Below are 17,933 nucleotides of genomic sequence, written 5' to 3'. Positions count from 1 at the left end.
TCCCAGCACCTCCCTCCGGCGCGCTCTTCCCAGCGCCTCCCGCTGCCGCCCAGCTTTCCCAGTTCTCCCTTTGGGGGTGAGTCCTCGACCAAAGAGGCTGGCAGTGCCAGACCCGAACCCCTAAAAGGACCTCTTGCTCTCCGGCCTTCACCTCTGAGTTACTTCATCCCAGGCTACTAGTAACCAAAGATGGGAGTGACACCCCTCCCACCCCTGAGAGGAAGGAGGAACGCTCACTCCTGGAACAGCCCGCGAGCCGGGGAGAGCAGGTGAGTCACCGCTCTGCGCACAGGTGAGTCTCCGGGCGCGGCCGGCTCAGGCCCCTCCCACTCGCTGGTGCCCCGGGGACCGGGAGAGGCAACGCAGAGCCCGGGGCAAGCTCCTCTGAGGAGTGCCACAGGTGTTCCTCAATGACTGGCTTCCTGAAAAAAGTGCTCTAGCCCCCGCTCCTAGCTTCACAGCAAGAGAAACTGAGGCCTCATAACTTGAGGCGAAGTGCAACTAGAGTCCGGCTCTAGGGACCTCATAAAGTGCGATGGAAGCCCTCCGAGAAATTACCTAATCCATCTGACACTTGACAGATGGGGTAACCGAGAGCTCTCCTGATGGAGGACAAGAGTCTTGTCACAGCGGTGTCCCCTCCTAAGATTGCCCCCAACGCAGGCGCACACACACAAATTTGAAGGACCTGGCATCTGTCCCTATCCCTCTGGCCATTTAGGGAATTTTATTCCCTGCCTTCCTTAACTTCCTGGTGAATGTTCCCCCCAAAAAACTACAAGATAAACAAAATACATATTCACTATCAGCCTGGTATAGAAAACATTAATGACGTTTTTTCCTCCATCATGGGATGGTGAAAACGGTTGATTTCAGTACTGGCCTATAAATCCAAAATAATGCAAGACAACAGTACCCACAGAGCACTGAACAAGGTGCTAGGGAGACCTGCCTTCAACATGTTTCCCCTTTACTACTTATATCTCCGTTTCCCAGGAAATGCAAACTCCTGGAGGACTGCAGCTGTGTTCCCTACAGCACCCAGCACAATGCTCATCCCCTAGGCAGTTAATGTCTGTGGGTGAATGTGCCCGCTGTAATTCAAAGCACTATGGATTTGTGCTAGTTGGGAGTTGCTGACAAAAGGCAGTAGGACCATGAAGGGAGATAACAACCTTCAGGAGACAGACCTTAACAAGGCCATTTGTCCAGCCACATCTCATTCTATGTCTAGCTTCAGAACCTTTGCTCCTATGGCCTCCTCTGCCTGGAGTGGCTATGGCTTCCCTCCCCCTCCCCCACTATACTTAGCTACCTTAGAACATAGTTTTCAATCAATAAATATTTGAACTAACAAGGGATAGAGTTAAAGGATTATGTTTCATAACTTTTTATATTCATCACTTTACTGAAGTACCAGTTACTTAGTTTACAAGGTCCCATGTTCAAAAATTGCTAACAATTTCAAGGTCCCAACATTGGAGCATTAAACCAAGCATGGGGCTTCCCAGGTGGCACAGTGGTAAAGAATCTGCCTGCCAATTCAGGAGACACAAGAAATGTGGGTTTGATCCCTGAGTTGGGAAGATCTGCTGGAGGAGGAAATGGCAACCCACTCCAGGATTCTTGCCTGGAAAATTACATGGACATCGCTTCTTGGCCTTTTGGCTAAGATCAAGTGAAAATTACATGGACAGAGGAGCCTGGTAGGTTACAGTCCATGGAGTCTCAAAGAGTTGGACACAACTGAGCGCATGCACACACAAACACACACACACGAGAAGCCTTCCTAAGCATAGGACCCTGGTATAGATTGAATGTTTGTTTCCCCTCTCCCCCAAATTTACGTTGAAAACCTAATGCCCTTGGTGATGGTATTAGGAGATGGGGCCTCTAGTACGTGATTAGATCATGAGGGCAGAGCCCCCATGAATGGGATTTGTACCCTTATATAAGAGGCCCCAGAGATCTCCCTTGCCCCTTCTGCCATGGGAGAACAGAGCTTTGACTATGAATCAGGAAGACAGCTCTCCCTACAACATGATGATGCTAATGTCTTGATCTTGGACTTTCCAGTCTCTGGAACTGTGACAGATAAATTTCTGTTATTTACAAGCTACTCATTCTGTGGCATTTTGTTATAGCAGCCCCAAAAGACTAAGACAGGTCCTAAAGATGAAGGTGTGGATTTGTTTGAGGAAAAGAAGGATCAGGTGACAGAAAAGGAATTTGATAAGAGAGTTGCAGTGTTCCCTGTAAGCTATGGTGAGTCACTTCCTGACCCCTGAGAAACCATGACACGCTCACTAGGGGCAACTTGAGCATTCATTAAGTCCAAGGCACCTGCTATGTGATGGAGCAATAGCAATGAATAAAACTGACTTTAAAACTGAGATAAAATTGAGATCTGTGTTCTCACAAAATTTGAAATGTAATAGAAGAGACAGATATTAAAACAAGTAAACTACCAAAAAAAAAACCCAAAAGGTCAAGTGTGAAAATAAGGTAGGGCAACAAGTAGATTTAGGGGAAAATTAACCTAATCTGGGGCTTCCAGGTGGTGTTAGCAGTAAAGAACCTGCCTGCCAATGCAAGAAATGTAAGAGATGCAGGTTCAATCCAACCTACATCTCTTGGAAATGAGTCCAAGATGGCAGATAGAAGGACATGCGCTCATCTTTTCCTGCGAGAACTCCAAAATTACAACTTGCTGCTGAACAACCATCAACAGGATCCCACCAAAAAAAGACACCCCCCTGTCCAAGGGCAAAGGAGAAGCCCCAGCAAGACTGTAGGAGGGGTGAAATTGTGTTTAGAATCAAACCCCATACCTGCCAGAGATGCTCAGAGGACTCAAACAAAACCTTATAAGCACCAGGAGATCCCACAGAGACTGAGGCAGACCTGCCTTTGAGTGTTTGAGTGTCTCCTGAGGAGGTATGGGTCCGCAGTGCCCTGCCACAGGGGCAGGGACTCTGGATGCAACAGGCCTGGGTGTGGCATAAGCCCTCTTGGAGGAGGTCGCCATTAACCCCACCATAGAGCCCCAGAAATTACACAGGACTGCAGAAACAGAATCTTGGAGGGCTGAAACAAAACCTTGTGCACACCAGAACCCAGGAGAAAGGAGCAGTGACCCCACAAGAGACTGAAACAAACTTGCCTGTGAGTTTCCAGGAGTCTCCAGCAGAGGTGTGGGTCAGCGGTGGCCTGCTGCAGGGTCTGGGGCACTGACTGCATCTATGGGTGCACAGACCTTTTAAAGTAGGTCGCCATTATCTTCATGACAGGTCAAACAACAGAGAGGGAACACAGCCCTGCCCATCAACAGAAAATTGGATTAAAGATTTACTGAGCATGGCCCCGCCCATCAGAATAAGACCCAGTTTCCCATAGTCAGTCTATCCCATTCAGGAAGCTTCCATAAGCCTCTTATCCTTATCCATCAGAGGGCAGACAGAATGAAAACCACAGTCACACAAAACTAACCACATGGACCACAGTCTTATCTAACTCAATGAAACTATGAGCCACGACTTGTAGAGCCACCCAAGATGGATGGGCCATGGTAGAGAGTTCTGGCAAAATGTGGTCCACTGGAGAAAGGAATAGCAAACCACTTCAGTATTCTTGCCTTGAGAACCCCATGAACAGTACGAAAAGGCAAAAAGATAGGACACGGAAAGATGAACTCCCCAGGTCAGTAGGTGCCCAATATGCTACTGTAGAAGAGTAGAGAAATAACTCCAGAAAGAATGAAGAAACAGCCAAAGAAAAAACAATGCCCAGTTGTGGATGCGACTGGTGATGGAAGTAAAGTCCAATGCTGTAAAGAACAATATTGCATAAGAACCTGGAATGTTAGGTCCTTGAATCAAGGTAAATTGGAAGTGATCAAACAGAAGATAGCAAGAGTGAACATTGACATTTTAGGAATCAGTGAACTAAAATAGACTGGAGGGCAAATTTAATTCAGATGACCATTATATATACTACTATGGGCAAGAATCCCTTAGAAGAAATGGAGTAGCCCTCATAGTCAACAAAAGAGTCTGAAATGCAGTACTTGGGAGTCAGTCTAAAAAACGACAGAATGATCCTTCTGATCGTTTCCAAGGCAAACCATTCACTATCACAGTAATCCAAGTCTATGCCCCAACCACAGATGCCGAAGAAGCTCAGGTTGAACAGTTCTACGAAGACCTACAAGACCTTCTAGAACTAACACCCAAAAAAGATGTCCTTTTCATCATAGGGGACTAGAATGCAAAAGTAGGAAGTCAAGAGATTCCTGGAGTAACAGGCAAGTTGGTCTTGGAGTAAAAATTGAAGCAGGGCAAAGGCTAACAGTTTTGCCAAGAGAAGGTACTGGTCATAGCAAACACCTTCTTCCAACAACACAAGAGAAGACCCTACACATGGTCATCACCAGATGGTCAAAACCAAAATCAAGTTGATTATATTCTTTGCAGCCAAAGATGGAGAAGCTCTATAGAGTCAGCAAAAACAAGACAGGGAGCTGACGAGGCTCAGATCATGAGCTCTTTATTGCAAAATTCAGACTTAAATTGAAGAAAGTAGGGAAAAGCACTAGGCCATTCAGGTATGATCTAAATCAAATCACTTATTAATATACAGTGGAGGTGATGAACATAGATTCAAGGGATTAAATCTGATAGACAGAGTGCCTGAAAAACTGTGGATGGAGATTCATGACATTGTATAGGAGGCAGGGATCAAGACTGGGTTGTTATTTCCTACTTCAGGGAATCTTCCTGACCCAGGGATCGAACCTGCGTCTCCTGCATTGGCAGGGAAATTCTTTACCACTGAGCTAGCTGGGAAGCATTCTATAGGTTACATGATGTACAATATGTATCACTCAGAATGCAGAAGCAGATACAAGAATCCAGCTACCTTGCATTAAGCCAGACATTAAAAAAATTTGCAAAAATGCAAAACAATGACATTTCTCCCCTTGAATTTTCTTTTGTTTAGAAAACATTGTTATTTTTCTTTTTAAAAATACTGTTTACTTTAATGCTTATAAAAGCAGATCTGCCAAAATAAACTTTAAGACTTTCTATATTAAAAGAAAAAAAAGCTATTTATGATAACATGTAATACTACAGTCAATACTGATAGATAAACTCCCATAAAGAAAAGCTCTTCAAGATCCTCAAAAAATTTTAAGAGTGTAAAAGGATCTTGAGACTTAAAAGTTTAAGAACTGCTGTTAGAGTGTCCCAGGACTCCATCCTTGAACTTTTTCTGTCTACCATCAACCCACTGGTGATCTCATCCAATATTTTTGCTTTAAATATGCAGGCAACTATAGGTTTGTATTTCAACCTGAACCTTTCCCTCTGAATTCTAAACTTGCAGATCCAGCTCACTACTTGATACCATCATAAGGATATCCAGAAGGCACTTAGGCATCACACTGTATGTCTATGTGTCCAAAATTGATTTCCTGAAACCTCTGTTCAAACCTACCAATCTAATAATTTTCTTCATTTCATAAATGGCAATCCCATTCTTCTAGTAAGCCAAAACTTTGGAGTCATCTTTGACTATTTTATTTCATGCACACATTTCATATTTGATTCCTCAGCATGCCTCTTTCTTCAACATATATTTGGAATCTACCAACTTTTTACCATCTCCACTGTTACCATCCTGAGTCAAGCTATCATCATCACTTAGCTTGAATTTCATGTGCGTGCATCCTCAATCACATCCAACTCTTTGCGATCCCATGAACTGTAGCCCTTCAGGCTCCTCCATGGGATTATCCCAGCAAGAATACTGGAGTGGGTTGCCATTTCCTCCTCCAGGGGATCTTCCTGACCCAGGAATTGAACCTGCAGCTCCTGCATTGGCAGGCAGATTCTTTACCACCTGGTATTTTAACAGCAGTCTCCTAACTAGTCTTCCTACTTCAGCCTTTGCCTCCCTCAGTCTGTTCTCAATTCAGTAGCTGGAGTGATTCTATTAAAAAATTTAATAAGCCCAAACATGTCACTACTACTCTGCCCAAAACCCTCCAGTGGCTCCTGTCTCAGACTAAAAGGCAAGTTCCATATAAGGGCCTCCAGAGCTCACCTGCCCCCACACACCCCTCTGACACACTGGCCTCTTTACTATTGCTGGAACACTTGGAGGCAGGCTCTCGCCTTAGGGCCTTTGCTTTCTGGCTGGAACATTCTCCTCCAAATAGCTCCCTGACTCACTCCTTCACCTCCCCCAGGTCTTTGCTCAGCTTTCACTTTCTTGGTGTGGCTTCTCCTTGGCCACAGGATCTAAAACCGCATTCCCTACCCCCAGCATCCCATCCCTCCTTCATTGCTTTATTTTCCTCCTTAGGATGTATCACCATCTTACATATAAAGTCATATAGTATGACTTTATATGACTTTTTCATAACTATTGTTTTCTCCTGTCTAACTCTCACTAGAATTTACACCCCATGAGGGATAGACTCTTTTTTTTTTTTTTGAGAGACAGACTTTTTGTCTGTTTTCTTCAGTGCTGTATCACTGGTGACCTGGAATATACTTCTAGAAGAGGACCTGAAGGACATGGTGGTGGTGGTTTAGTTGCTAAGTCATACCCAACTCTTGCGACCCCATGGACTGTAGCCCTCCAGGCTCCTCTGTCCATGGGATTCTCCAGGCAAGTGGGTTGCCATTTCCTTTTCCAACATAGCAGGTCCTTCAATATACATTTGTTAAATGAATGAAAGAAAGAATACACGAGATGTATAGAAAAGTCATTGACTGTATGGATAGGGAAGGAAGGAAAGAATAATTCTAGACAAGGGACAAGCAAGTTTGACAGCCCCAAATCCCACTACTGGAAAAGAAGTTCTGTGATTTGGGAGCAGTAAAGCAGGCAGAGGCCAAACTGGAGAAGGCTTTGTGAGGCTTCAGACTTGATTGTGAGAGAATGGGGCACCACAGAGGATTTCAAACAAAGAGGTAGTTGATCACATTTTGTTTTTTTTAAGTTCATTTTGCAAAAATGCAGATTGTAAAGCAATGCACATAATATCCCATTTATGTTTGAACACTGTATACATATTTGTTTTAATGCTCTTTTCTCACAACATCTGAGCCATTTAAATCCCACCATCTGTTCAAAACCTCCAGGTCTTCCCATCTCACTCTAAAGAGTGGTCTTGCCCAGCAACTTCAAACCCATCTTTGGCTTTTCCCTTCTATCTTTCCACTCCAACCTACTCTGGAGTCCTAGACATTCCTGTAACACAAAGAAACACTTTCCTTCCTCAGGACCTTTTCATTTCCCATTTCTTCTGCTTGGGATGGTCTCCCAGATAGCTCCTTAGCTCACTCCATGGCTTCACTGAGATCTCTGTTCACATATCATCTTGTCTAGTAAAATAGCACTAGCATCCTTTCTTCCCCTCTCCATTTTATTTCTTAGCACTTGTCATCACCTAACGTATTAGGGATTTCAACATCTCCTGGTCACAGAGACCTTCCCTGACCACATCCCCTACACCCCAGTCCCTCTCCATCCATGTTACTACATTCTCTTATTTACAGCATTTATCCTGTCTCTAGAATTGTCTTGTCTAATGACTTATTTTCTTTTTTTTATGAATAATTTTATGTATTTATTTTTGCTGTGCTTATTCATCCTTGCTGCACAGGCTTTCTCTAATTGCAGCGAGCAGGGGCTACTCTTTGTTGTAGTGCATGGACTTCTCATTGCAGTGGCTTCTCTTGTGGCGTGCAGGCTGCAGTACATGCAGGCTTCAGTAGTTAAGGCATGTGGGCTCTAGAGAACAGGCTCAATGGTTGTGATGCATGGGCTTAGTTGCTCCGGGGCATGTGGGATCTTCCCAGACCAGGGACTGAATCCATGTCTCCTGCACTCCGGCAGGCAGATTCTTTACTACTGAGTCACCAGGGAAACCCCTGATTTATTTCTGTCTCCTCTATTATATTATAAACTGCATGAGGACTGGAATCTGAATTTTTTACTTCTCTGCTCAAATAATTTAGCACAGTGACTGGAAGATAAAATGCACTTTAAAAATATTCGGAGAAAGACTGAGTGGCCATAGATATAGGAGGAAAGCCAAGTGTCACTGAAATCAAGGACTTGTTCACTAATGTCAGTTGATGATATCTGATAACTTCACGTTTCAACTTCAGGTTGATTAAGGTGCATCAAGGATGTTAAGGAGGACTTCGATGGTGGTTGAGTGGATAAGAATCAACCTGCCAATGCAGGAGAAACGGATTCCTGGTCCAGGAAGATTCCACATGCCTGATCAAGGAAGATTCCACATGCCTCGGAGCAACTAAGCTTGTGCTCCACAACTACTGAGCCTGCACACCTAGAGCCTGTGCTCTACAACAAGAGAAGCCATCGCAATGAGAATCCGGCACACCGCAACGAAGAATAGCACCCACTTGCCATGACTAGAGAAAAGCCCACGCAAAACATGAAGACCTGGCACAGCCAAAAATAAAATAGATAATAAATTAATTAATAAAAAATAATAGTTCTAAGAAAGAAAGAAAGTGAAGTTGCTCAATCGTGTCCGACTCTTTGCGACCCCATGGACTGTAGCCTAACAGGCTCCTCCGTCTATGGGATTTTCCAGGCAAGAATACTGGAGTGGGTTGCCATTTCCTTCTCCAGGAGATCTCCCCGACCCTGGGGTTGAACCTGGGTCTCCTGCATTGTAGGTAGACACTTTACCGTCTAAGCCACCAGGGAACTCCAACAGTTCTAAACAAAACCCCCCAAAAACAGGATGTTAAGGAAAAAATAGTCCACAAAAGTCAATCAGAAAGACTTCATGGAGTATTCTGGAAAGAAACATAAAATAATGTCAAAATGTCAATAAAGATGAACCATCAGAGATCATTTTAAAGATTTTCTACATTACATTGTGGTGTTGTTTAGTTGCTAAGTCGTGTCCGACTCTTTGCGCCCCATGGACTGCAATATACCAGCCTGTCCAACACTATCCTCCAAAGTTTGCTCAAACTCATGTCCATTGGCCAATGATGCTATCCAACCATCTCATCCTTTGTCACCCCCTTCTCCTTATGCCCTCAATCTTTCCCAGCATCACAGTCTTTTCCAATGAGTTGGCTCTTTGCATCAGGTAGCCAAAGTATTGGAGCTTCAACTTCAGCATCAGATCTTCTAAGGAATATTCAGGATTGATTTCCTTTAGGATTGACTGATTTGCTCTCCTTGCTGTCCAAAGGACTCTCAAGAGTCTTCTCTAGCACCACAGTTCAAAAGCATTGATTCTTTGGCCGTCAGCCTTCTTATGGTACAACTCTCACATCTGTACATGACTACTGGAAACACCATAGCTTTGAGTACACAGACTTCTGTCGGCAAAGTGATGTCTCTGCTTTTTAATATGCTGTCTAGGTTTGTCATAGCTTTCCTTACAAGGAGCAAGCATCTTTTAATTTCACGACTGCAGTCACCATCACCATCTGTAGTGATTTTGGAGCCCCCCAAAATTATAATCTGTCACTGCTTCCACTTTTCCCCCCATCTATTTGCCATTGGGTGATGGGACCAGATGCCATGATATTAGGTGTTTTTTTTTTTATCTTAGTTTTTTGAATGTTGAGTTTCAAGTCAACTTTTTCACTCTCCTCTTTCACCCTCATCAAGAGACTCTTTAGTACCTCTTCGCTTTCTGCTGTTAGAGTGGTATCATATGCATACCTGAGGTTGTTGATATTTCTCCTGGATATCTTGATTACAGCTTGTGATTCATCCAGCCCAGCATTTCGCATGATATACTCTGCATATATAAGTTAAAGAAGCAGAATGACAGTACACAGCCTTGTCATACTCCTTTCCCAATTTTGAACCACTCTGTTGTTCCATGACCAGTTCTAACTGTTGCTTCTTGACTTGCATACAGGTTTCTCAGAAGACAGGTAAGGGTGGTCTGGCATTCCCATCTCTTGAAGATTTTCCACAGTTTGTGGTGATCCACACAGTCAAAGGCTTTAGTGTACTCAATAAAGCAGAAGTAGATGTTTTTCTGGAATTTCCTTGCTTTTTCTATGATCTAAAAGATGTTAGCAATTTAATCTCTGGTTCCTCTGTCTTTTCTGAATCCAGATTGTACATGTGGAAGTTCTCAGTTCATGTATTGTTGAAGCCTAGTAGCTTGAAGGATTTTGAGCATTACTTTGCGAAATGAGCACCGTGCAAAATTACCATGTGAAATGAGCACAATTGTATGGTAGTTTGAACATTCTTTGGCATTGCCCTTCTTTGAGATTGGAATAAAAACTGACATTTTCCAGTCCTATGGCCACTGTTGAGTTTTCCAAATTTGCTGGCATACTGAATGCAGCACTTTAACAGCATTATCTTTTAGGATTTGAAATAGCTCAGGTGGAATTCCATCAGCTCCACTAGGTATGTTTGTAGTAATGCCTCACACTATAGGATGTCTGGGTCTAAGTGAGTGACCACACCATCCTGATTATTGAGGTCATTAAGTCCTTTTCTACATCATTCTTCTGTGTATTCTTGCTACCTCTTCTTAATCTCTTCTGATTTCTGTCCTTTATCATGCACATCCTTGCTTAAAATGTTCCCTTGATACCTCCAATTTTCTTCTTCAAGAAAAAGATCTCTAGTCTTTCCCATGCTATTGTTTTCTGCTGTCTGTTTGTATGATTCATTTAAGAAGGCTTTCTTATCTCCTTGCTATTCTCTGGATCTCTGCATTCAGTTGGATATATCTTCTCCTTTCCCCTTGCCTCTGGCTTCTCTTCTTTACTCAGCTATTTGTAAAGCCTACTCAGACAACCACTTTGCCTTCTTGCATTACTTTTTCTTTGGGATGGTTTTGGTCACTGCTTCCTGTACAATGTTATAAACCTACGTCCATAGTTCTTCAGGCACTCTTTCAGATCTAACCCCTTAAATCTATATTCATCCCCTCTATTGTATATTCATAAGGGATTTGATTTAGATCATACTTGAATGCCCTAGTGCTTTTCCCTACTTTCTTCAATTTAAGTCTGAATTTTGCAATAAATAGCTCATGATCTGAGCCTTGTCAGCTCCCGGAATTGTTTTTGCTGACTGTATAGAGCTTCTCCATCTTTGAATGCAAAGAATATAATCAATCTGTTCTTGGTATTGACCATCTCGTGATGTTCATGTGTATAGTTGTCTCTTGTGTTGTTGGAAGAGGGTGTTTGCTATGACGAGTGTGTTCTCTTCACAAAACTCTGTTAGCCTTTGTCCTACTTCATTTTGTACTCCAAGGCCAACTTACCTGTTATTCCAGGTATTTCTTGACTTCCTACTTTTGCATTCCAGTCCTCTATGATGAAAAACATCTATTTTGGTGTTCTAGAAGGTCTTGTAGGTCTTCATAGAAACTTTCCACTTCACCTTCTTTGGCGTTATTGGTTGGGGCATATACTTGGATTACTGTGATGTTGAAAGGTTTGCCTTGAAAACAAACACATCATTCTGTCATTTTTGAGACTGCACCCAAGCACTGCATTTTGTACTCTTTTGTTGACTATGAGGGCTACTCCATTTCTTCTAAGGGATTCTTGTCCACAATAGTAGATATAATGGTCATCTGAATTAAATTCTCCCACTCCCATCCCTTTTAGTTTACTGATTCCTAAGATGTCGATGTTCACTCTTGCCATCTCCTGCCTGACCACATCCAATTTACCTTGATTCATGGACCTAATATTCCAGGTTCCTATGCAATATTTTTCTTTACAGCATCAGACTTTACTTTTACCACCAGACAACTGAGCGTCATTTCCCAGCCTACTTCTCCACTCTTCCCCAGTAACACATTGGATACCTTCTGACCTGGGAGGGGGGCTCATCTTCCAGTGTCATCTTTTTGCCTTTTCATACTGTTCATGGGGTTCTCACGGCAAGAATACTGGAGTGCTTAGCCATTCCCTTCTCCAGTGGACCACATTTTGTCAGAACTCTCCACTATGACCATCGGTCTTGGGTGGCCCTCCACAGCATGGCTCATAGCTTCATTGAGTCAAGCCCCTTCACCATGACAAGGCTGTGATCCATGAAGGGCTATATTGTGAGGATTTCATTATTATTTATCTACATGTGCTGGTAAATAGCTTACCAGTTTACAAAGCATGTTCCTAAATGTTATCTCATTTGAGGAGGGAAGAACCAGAATGAGTAAAGATCTAAAAACAATGAAGATGAGAACTGACTGGGCAGCTTTGCAGTCAGAGTTTGGAAAGACTTTACCACTTGTTTGTTGCCATGAAATGATGGGCACCCCATCCCCCAATAAGGCCCATGTACATGGTGCTATGTTGCTTCAATTGTGTTCGACTCTTTGCAACTCTGTGGACTGTAGCCCACCAGGCTCCTCTGTCTGAGGGATTATCCAGGCAAGAATACTCGGGTGGGTTGCCATGCCCTCCTCCAGGGGATCTTCCTGACCCAGGGATCAAACCTGCGTCTTTTTTTGTTTGTTTGTTTTGTTTTGTTTTTGCCCCATTTCACATGGTTCATTTATTTTTTCTTTTTTCAGAACTTTTACTTCTTTATTTTTTTTTTCCATTTATTTTTATTAGTTGGAGGCTAATTACTTTACATCATTGCAGTGGTTTTTGTCATACATTGAAATGAATTAGCCATGGATTTACATGTATTCCCCATCCAGGTCCCCCCTCCCACCTCCCTCTCCACCCGATCCCTCTGGGTCTTCCCAGTGCACCAGGCCCGAGCACTTGTCTCATGCACCCAACCTGGGCTGGTGATCTGTTTCACCCTAGATAATATACATGTTTCAATGCTGTTCTCTTGAAACATCCCACCCTCGCCTTCTCCCAGAGTCCACAAGTCTGTTCTATACTAAACCTGCGTCTTGTATATTTTGAGATTAATCCTTTGTCTGTTGCTTCATTTGCTATTATTTTCTCCCAATCTGAGGGCTGTCTTTTCACCTTGCTTATAGTTTCCTTTGTTGTGCAAAAGCTTTTAAGTTTCATTAGGTCCCATTTGTTTATTTTTGCTTTTGTTTCTAAAATTCTGGGATGTGGGTCATAGAGGATCCTGCTGTGATTTATGTCGGAGAGCGTTTTGCCTATGTTCTCTAGGAGTTTTATAGTTTCTGGTCTTATATTTAGATCTTTAATCCATTTTGAGTTTATTTTTGTGTATGGTGTTAGAAAGTGTTCTAGTTTCATTCTTTTACAGGTGGTTGACCAGTTTTCCCAGCACCACTTGTTAAAGAGGTTGTCTTTTTTCCATTGTATATCCTTGCCTCCTTTGTCGAAGATAAGGTGACCATAGGTTCGTGGATTTATCTCTGGGCTTTCTATTCTGTTCCATTGATCTATATTTCTGTCTTTGTGCCAGTACCATACTGTCTCGATGACTGTGGCTTTGTAGTATAGTCTGAAGTCAGGCAGGTTGATTCCTCCAGTTCCATTCTTCTTTCTCAAGGTTACTTTGGCTATTCGAGGTTTTTTGTATTTCCATACAAATTGTGAAATTATTTGTTCTAGTTCTGTGAAAAATACCTTTGGTAGTTTGATAGGGATTGCATTGAATCTATAGATTGCTTTGGGTAGTATAGCCATTTTGACAATATTGATTCTTCCAATCCATGAACACGGTATATTTCTCCATCTGTTTGTGTCCTCTTTGATTTCTTTCATCAGTGTTTTATAGTTTTCTATGTATAGGTCGAAGCAACAGACAAAGGATTAATCTCAAAAATGTACAAGCAACTCCTCCAGCTCAACTCCAGAAAAATAAATGACCCAATCAAAAAATGGGCCAAAATACACACCAAGGAAACCAGATCTGAAAGAGACATGTGCACCCCAATGTTCATCGCAGCACTGTTTGTAATAGCCAGGACATGGAAGCAACCTAGATGCCCATCAGCAGACGAATGGATGAGGAAGCTGTGGTACATATACACCATGGCATATTACTCAGCCATTAAAAAGAATTCATTTGAATCAGTTCTAATGAGATGGATGAAACTGGAGCCCATTATACAGAGCGAAGTAAGCCAGAAAGATAAAGACCATTACAGTATACTAACACATATATATGGAATTTAGAAAGATGGTAACGATAACCCTATATGCAAAACAGAAAAAGAGACTCAGATGTATAGAACAGACTTGTGGACTCTGTGGGAGAAGGCGAGGGTGGGATGTTTCAAGAGAACAGCATCGAAACATGTATATTATCTAGGTTGAAACAGATCACCAGCCCAGGTTGGATGCATGAGACAAGTGCTTGGGCCTGGTGCACTGGGAAGACCCAGAGGGATCGGGTGGAGAGGGAGGTGGGAGGGGGGACCGGGATGGGGAATACATGTAAATCCATGGCTAATTCATTTCAATGTATGACAAAAACCACTGCAATGATGTAAAGTAATTAGCCTCCAACTAATAAAAATAAATGGAAAAAAAAAAAAATGGGCCAAAGAACTAAACAGACATTTCTCCAAGGAAGACATACAGATGGCTAACAAACACATGAAAAGATGCTCAACATCACTCATTATCAGAGAAATGCAAATCAAAACCACAATGAGGTACCATTACACACCAGTCAGGATGGCTGCTATCCAAAAGTCTACAAGCAATAAATGCTGAGAGGGTGTGGAGAAAAGGGAACCCTCTTACACTGTTGGTGGGAATGCAAATTAGTACAGCCACTATGGAAAACAGTGTGGAGATTTCTTAAAAAGCTGGAAATAGAACTGCCATATGACCCAGCAATCCCACTTCTGGGCATACACACCAAGGAAACCAGATCTGAAAGAGACACGTGCACCCCAATGTTCATCACAGCACTGTTTATAATAGCCAGGACATGGAAGCAACCTAGATGCCCATCAGCAGACGAATGGATGAGGAAGCTGTGGTACATATACACCATGGAATATTACTCAGCCATTAGAAAGAATTCATTTGAATCAGTTCTAATGAGATGGATGAAACTGGAGCCCATTATACAGAGCGATGTAAGCCAGAAAGATAAAGACCATTACAGTATACTAACACATATATATGGAATTTAGAAAGATGGTAACGATAACCCTATATGCAAAACAGAAAAAGAGACTCAGATGTATAGAATCGACTTGTGGACTCTGGGAGAAGGCGAGGGTGGGATGTTTCAAGAGAACAGCATCGAAACATGTATATTATCTAGGTTGAAACAGATCACCAGCCCAGGTTGGATGCATGAGACAAGTGCTTGGGCCTGGTGCACTGGAAGACCCAGAGGGATCGGGTGGAGAGGGAGGTGGGAGGGGGGATTGGGATGGGGAATACATGTAAATCCATGGCTAATTCATTTCAATGTATGACAAAAACCACTGCAATGATGTAAAGTAATTAGCCTCCAACTAATAAAAATAAATGGGAAAAAAAAAAAAGAAAGTGAAAAAAAAAAAGAATGAAGTGTGGTTTCACAGCAAAGGAAACTATAAAACAAAAAGACAACCTCCAGAATGGGAGAAAATATTTGCAAAGGAAGCAACCAACAAAGGAGTAATCTCCAAAATATACAAGCAGCTCATGCAGCTCAATATCAAAAAAGAAACAACCCAAACAAAAAATGGGCAGGAGACCTAAACAGACATTTCTCCAAAGAAGACATACCAATGGCCAACAAACACATGAGAAGATGCTCAACATCACTAATTATTAGAGAAATCCAAAGCAAAACTACAGTGAGGTATCACTTTACACTAGTCAGAATGACCATCATCAAAAAACCAACAAGCAATAAATTCCAGAGCATGTAGAAAAAAAGAAACCCTCTTGCCCTGTTGCTGGGAATGTAAACTGATACAGCCACTCTGGAAGACAGTATGGAGGTTCCTTAAAAAACTAGGAATAAAACTACCATATGACCCAACAATCCCACTACTGGGCATATACCCTGAGAAAACCATAATTGAAAAAGATACATGTACCCCCAATGTCACTGCAGCAGTATTTACAATAGCTAGGACATGGAAGTAACCTAAGTGTCCATCAACAGATGAATGGATAAAGAAGGTGAGGTACATACATACAATGGAATATTACTCAACCATAAAAAGGAGCACATTTGAGTCAGTTCTAATGAGATGAATGAACCTAGAGCTTATTATACAGAGTGAAGTAAGTCAGAGAAAAACAAACATTGTATATTAATGCATATATATGGAATCTAGAAAGATGGTACTGATGAACCTATTTGCAGGGCAGCAAAGGAGATGCAGACATAGAGAACAGACTTGTAGACACGGTGGGGAAGGAAAGAGTGAGATGAATAGAATAGCATGAAAACACATACATTACTATGTGTAAAATAGCCAGTGAGAATTTGCTGTATGGCTCAGGGAGTTCAAACGTGCTCTGTGACAACACAGAAGGGTGGGTAGGGTGGGAGGTAGGAAGGAGGTTCAAGAGGGACAGGACGTATGTATACCTATGACTGATTCATTTTAATGTATGGTAGAAACCAACAATGTTGTAAAGCAGTTAATTTAAAACAACAACAACAACAACTCTGCTTACACTTCAGGGGGCAGGAGTTCAATCCGTGGTTAGGTAACTAAGATCCCCCATGCCCTGCTGCAGGGTGTGGCCAAAAAAAAAGAAGAATGAAGTATAAGAGAACATGAGTGAATGCTTGTCATCATACATTAACTTATTCACGTATTCAAAAATATTTTTTGAGTAGCTAATTGCCAGACAGTATGCCAAGCACTGGGAAATCATGGTGAGCCGAACAACATTCCCCCCCTCAGGGAGCTTACAAGATAACTAGAGAGACAAGAGAAGTATAGAAACTTATAAAGAGCTGAGTGCTGTGCTGGGAGTAATCTCCATTTGTTAAAGGTACCCAGGGAATTCATTCATTCATTCATTTAGTAAATATTTATGTGTCAAGCTCTTGGAATACAATGATGAACAAAATACACAACATACATACTTCCATGGTGTTTACAGATTAATGTCAGAAGCAGACATTAATTAAACACTCTCACAGACATATCATTACCCACTGTGATATGAGCTCTGAAAGAAAAGTAATGTGAGAATGTATAAGAGGGGAGCTTGGATTAGTCTGGGAGGATGCGGGAGACCAAAGGATGAGCTGCAAGTAAAGAGGTAGGTAAAAGAGGAAAGGAAGATTGTCAATTGTGTCTCAGTAAAACTGGAAAAAGAAAAAAAGGTGACTTTCCTGGTGGTCCAGCAGCTAAGACTCTGCACCCACCATGCAGGGGACTCAGTTTCAATCTCTAGTCAGGGAAATGGATTCCACATGCCACAACTAACGGCTTGTATACCTCAACAAAGATGGTGCCTCAACTAAGACCTGGTACAGACAGATAACTAAATTAAATAAATAAATATTTTAAAATAAAAGAAAAAAGAAAGGAAACAATGCTGGGCCATTGGTGGTGAAGGGAGGGCGTTCCAGAGCAAAGGGATAGTGTGTGCAAAGGCGCAAGGGCTACAGAACAGAGTAGATTCTGGAGGGAAGCAAGGTGTTCAGTGTGGTTGGGCTACAGATGAGAAGGGCACAGCAAGGTTAAAGAGAATGGAGAAGCAAGCAGGTGAGAATCATGCCATGCTAATAAATTCTTTTGACTGGTAAAAGATTTTAAGCAGGAGAATGATGAGGTCAGATGGATTATTAGAAATGTCTCTGGACACAGAGAGGAAAGTGAACTCTGCCCCCCACAACATGCCACACTTTATCTAGAGCAGCAGATCCTACTGAATGTGGGCATTATGCCCTCAGTAAAACCCTTCTTGGGGTTTCCTGGCTTAAGTGAGGTTCAATTTAGCAAATGAAATTAGCCACCTTATTACTACTTCTCCCTAGCATCCATAGCCTATCTCAGGACTAATAGCAGT

The 17,933-nt window shown here is 42.3% G+C and overlaps 1 protein-coding gene and 1 long non-coding RNA gene across 3 annotated transcripts in view; one reads left to right on the top strand and one right to left on the bottom strand.

The window, feature by feature from the left end:
- The window catches only part of CTNNA1 (catenin alpha 1), a 320,722-nt gene that overhangs the window by 171,412 nt on the left and 131,377 nt on the right, over window positions 1-17,933 (bottom strand). The gene's annotated exons all lie outside the window — the stretch shown is intronic.
- LOC139034395 (uncharacterized) lies at window positions 14-8,911 on the top strand. Its single transcript, XR_011486862.1, has 2 exons — window positions 14-269; window positions 8,184-8,911. It is a non-coding gene; the product is annotated as an uncharacterized lncRNA (long non-coding RNA).

Source organism: Odocoileus virginianus, chromosome 3, assembly GCF_023699985.2.
Source record: "Odocoileus virginianus isolate 20LAN1187 ecotype Illinois chromosome 3, Ovbor_1.2, whole genome shotgun sequence".
Taxonomy (NCBI): domain Eukaryota; kingdom Metazoa; phylum Chordata; class Mammalia; order Artiodactyla; family Cervidae; genus Odocoileus; species Odocoileus virginianus.
This window is presented reverse-complemented; position numbering and strand designations above follow the sequence as displayed.